Below are 4,047 nucleotides of genomic sequence, written 5' to 3' on the forward strand. Positions count from 1 at the left end.
AGGGACGCCCCATTTCATAATGGTAATTTTATTCTTTATACTCCACACAACTCACTGGGTTAATAAAGAAAACAAAAAACCTGAAATTAGGTGGGGGGGGGGAGAGAAGAAGAAAAGTCAAATCCAGAGGGAAAAGAGAGAGAGAAATTGGGCGGCCAATGGCCTGAGCGCTCAGGCCATTGGCCTGCGCGCTCAGGCCATTGGCCTGCGCTCAGGCCATTGGCCGCCCAATTTCTCTCTCTCTTTTCCCTCTGGATTTGACTTTTCTTCTTCTCTCCCCCCCCCCACCTAATCTCAGGTTTTTTGTTTTCTTTATTTCCTTTACCACTCTTTCCTTCTTTCACACTCTTCCAGATTGTGCAACGTTTCCTCTTTCTGTCCAGCTCCTTTGGTCTCATGCTTTTACAGTGGTCAGCCAAAAGGAGGAGGAGGATTTCTATATGGTAAATGCTTCAAAGTGGGGACTTCATCTGTGGTATGTCACAAATGGGACAAGCACCCAATTGTTGCAGTGTGTTCTGCTGCTTCTGTTTAGAGTTCCAGCCAGCTCTTCCCTCCAAGTGCATTACACAAGCACGCACACACAGAGACACAGGGACGCCCCATTTCATAATGGTAATTTTATTCTTTATACTCCACACAACTCACTGGGTTGCCCCGGCCGCTCTGGGCGGCATCCATCATGTGTAAAAACATAATAAAAAACTAGACGTTTTTTTAAAAAAAACCCTTCACTGTACAGGATTGCCTTCAGACGGCTTGGGAGTCGGAGAACTCCATACCCCCCAACATTTCTCCTTTGAAAATAGGGACACCCTAAGGAAAAGAGATTAACAGGAATCCTTCAAGTGGTTTGGCTATGCGTTGGTTAATGGGTTAATTGGTGAGCTATGAGGTGAAGGGGAGGGTCCGATGCCTTGTCAATCAAAGAATGCCTTGTCAACCAACCAGAGGCAGCTTTGCAAACCCAGCAGCCTTGTCAACCAACCAGAAGCCGTTTGTCAATGCCAGCAGCCTTGTCAACCAATCAGAGGCAGCTTTTTCACTCCCAGCAGTAGGTATAAAACCAGCAGGCCATTGGCCTGCGCTCAGGCCATTGGCCTGCGCTCAGGCCATTGGCCGCCCAATTTCTCTCTCTCTTTTCCCTCTGGATTTGACTTTTCTTCTTCTCTCCCCCCCCCCCACCTAATCTCAGGTTTTTTGTTTTCTTTATTTCCTTTACCACTCTTTCCTTCTTTCACACTCTTCCAGATTGTGCAACGTATCCTCTTTCTGTCCAGCTCCTTTGGTCTCATGCTTTTACAGTGGTCAGCCAAAAGGAGGAGGAGGATTTCTATATGGTAAATGCTTCAAAGTGGGGACTTCATCTGTGGTATGTCACAAATGGGACAAGCACCCAATTGTTGCAGTGTGTTCTGCTGCTTCTGTTTAGAGTTCCAGCCAGCTCTTCCCTCCAAGTGCATTACACAAGCACGCACACACAGAGACACAGGGACGCCCCATTTCATAATGGTAATTTTATTCTTTATACTCCACACAACTCACTGGGTTAATAAAGAAAACAAAAAACCTGAGATTAGGTGGGGGGGGGGGGAGAGAAGAAGAAAAGTCAAATCCAGAGGGAAAAGAGAGAGAGAAATTGGGCGGCCAATGGCCTGAGCGCTCAGGCCATTGGCCTGCGCTCAGGCCATTGGCCGCCCAATTTCTCTCTCTCTTTTCCCTCTGGATTTGACTTTTCTTCTTCTCTCCCCCCCCCCCCACCTAATCTCAGGTTTTTTGTTTTCTTTATTTCCTTTACCACTCTTTCCTTCTTTCACACTCTTCCAGATTGTGCAACGTTTCCTCTTTCTGTCCAGCTCCTTTGGTCTCATGCTTTTACAGTGGTCAGCCAAAAGGAGGAGGAGGATTTCTATATGGTAAATGCTTCAAAGTGGGGACTTCATCTGTGGTATGTCACAAATGGGACAAGCACCCAATTGTTGCAGTGTGTTCTGCTGCTTCTGTTTAGAGTTCCAGCCAGCTCTTCCCTCCAAGTGCATTACACAAGCACGCACACACAGAGACACAGGGATGTTGGCTATTTGCAGTATGGTAGCGCAGCGGAAAGCTTGCTGGGGAGATCATGCATTAAAAATGAAAAGGACTCAAAAATAACTTAAACAAGGTTTTAATAAGAAAAACAAAAACTCCATTTACACTAAATACATTAACAACCAAACCAGACCCAACCACCAACCCAACCCCCAGGGTAATGGGAGAGCTAGGTGCTGCTCCTTATATACTAAACCCAAATGCTGACACACCTTAATCAAATACAACTCAGCAGCACCTGCTATGTTTCACAGCTGTAAAGCTGGGTCTCGTTATCTTGCTCTGGCCCTTGCTCTGGCCCCTTTAAGATATACACATCGAGTGGAACAATGATGAACCTTTACATTTAAATAAACCATTCAACATTTCCCCTGCGGTTCATCATTGTGGAACAAAAACATAAAGCATACTTTGTACATGTCTTTCATGTGTAAACTTTGGAAGTGCTTTAGTAAAAATGTCCGCAATTTGACTGTCACCTGGAACATATTTAAATACAACCATTTCATCAGCAATTAGTTTCTTTACAAATTCTAAACGTAACCTTAAGACTCTAGTGTGTTGCATATTGGTCTCTGAACACAGGATAGCGAGTCCACTCTGGGAATCAAGGTAAACTTTTACTGGTAGTGTTACTTGCATCTGAAGGTCTGCAAATACTTGCAGATACCATTCTACATCACGAGTGGCCTGAACGCATGCACACAATTCACTTTCTGTTGTGGAGAGACAAATAATGGTTTGTGTTTGGGACTTCCATTCAAATGGACAACCGTTATAACAAAACACCATACCAGACACACCCCTGTAATTATTTTGTTCCATTGCATGAGATGCATCGCAGAAAATTTCAAAACCTTTGTCAATACATGTTGTAAACTGCAACCTATAATGTTTGGTATGTTTAAGGTACATTACCACTCTCTTAAGAGCAGAGAAACATTGTGTAGTAGGCTTTTCCACAAATTTTGCCAGAAAGTGAAAAGCATAAGTTATATCTGGTCTTGAGATTCTTTGAATGAAATTTAGCTTGCCTATAGCAGAACGATACAAAGTTTTGTTAGGAAATGGCTTGTCTTCACCTGTAAAGGTGAAACCACACACCATAGGTGTTTCCTTCCCATTTGCATTTTCTAAACATAGCATTTCAACAAGATCATCAATTTTTGCAGTTTGATGAACCAGAAAAGATCCATTTTTGCCTTTCTCAATTTGCATGGATAAGTAATTTTTAGCTATACCTAATTCCACTACATCAAATTTCTTCTGTAACTGTGATACCACCTGTTCATATTCCTGTTTAGTTTTTGTAGAAATTAATACGTCATCTACATACACACATATTTTTGTTACAGAGTTTGCCCTTTCCTTTAAGAACACACAATTGTCTGCCTTTCCTTGTGAAAAACCAATATCCAGCAATTCTTTTGCTAAAGTTTGGTGCCAATTCCTTCCACTTTGGTGCAGACCATAAAGGGATTTGTTTAATTTGCATACCAAACCTTCAGCGGCGTCTATGCCTTCAGGAACACGCATAAAAATCTGTTCTTTTAAATCTGCAAACAAATATGCAGTTTTTATATCTAGGTGATAAACGGAATGTCCACGCTGTGATGCATCTTTTAACAAAAGCTTAACTGTTTCATGTTTTACGCTTGGTGAATAACACAAATCATAATCTTCGCCTGGAATTTGTTGAAAACCCCTAGCAACTAATCTTGCTTTGTACCTTACAACTTCGTTTTTGTCATTCGTTTTAACTCTATAAACCCATTTCGAATCAATAAGTCTCATATCTGGGGTTTGTGGTACAAGAGACCAAGTGTTATGCTCTTTTAAAGAAGCTATCTCAGAGTTCATAGCTTTATACCAATTTGCAGCTTGTTGCTTAGGTAATTTCTGAACATCATTGTAGCTTTTTGGCTCAAAAACTGCCTTATTGGCATACACAGTATT

The sequence above is a fragment of the Podarcis muralis genome, unplaced genomic scaffold, assembly GCF_964188315.1.
Source record: "Podarcis muralis unplaced genomic scaffold, rPodMur119.hap1.1 HAP1_SCAFFOLD_188, whole genome shotgun sequence".
Classification (NCBI taxonomy): Eukaryota; Metazoa; Chordata; class Lepidosauria; order Squamata; family Lacertidae; genus Podarcis; species Podarcis muralis.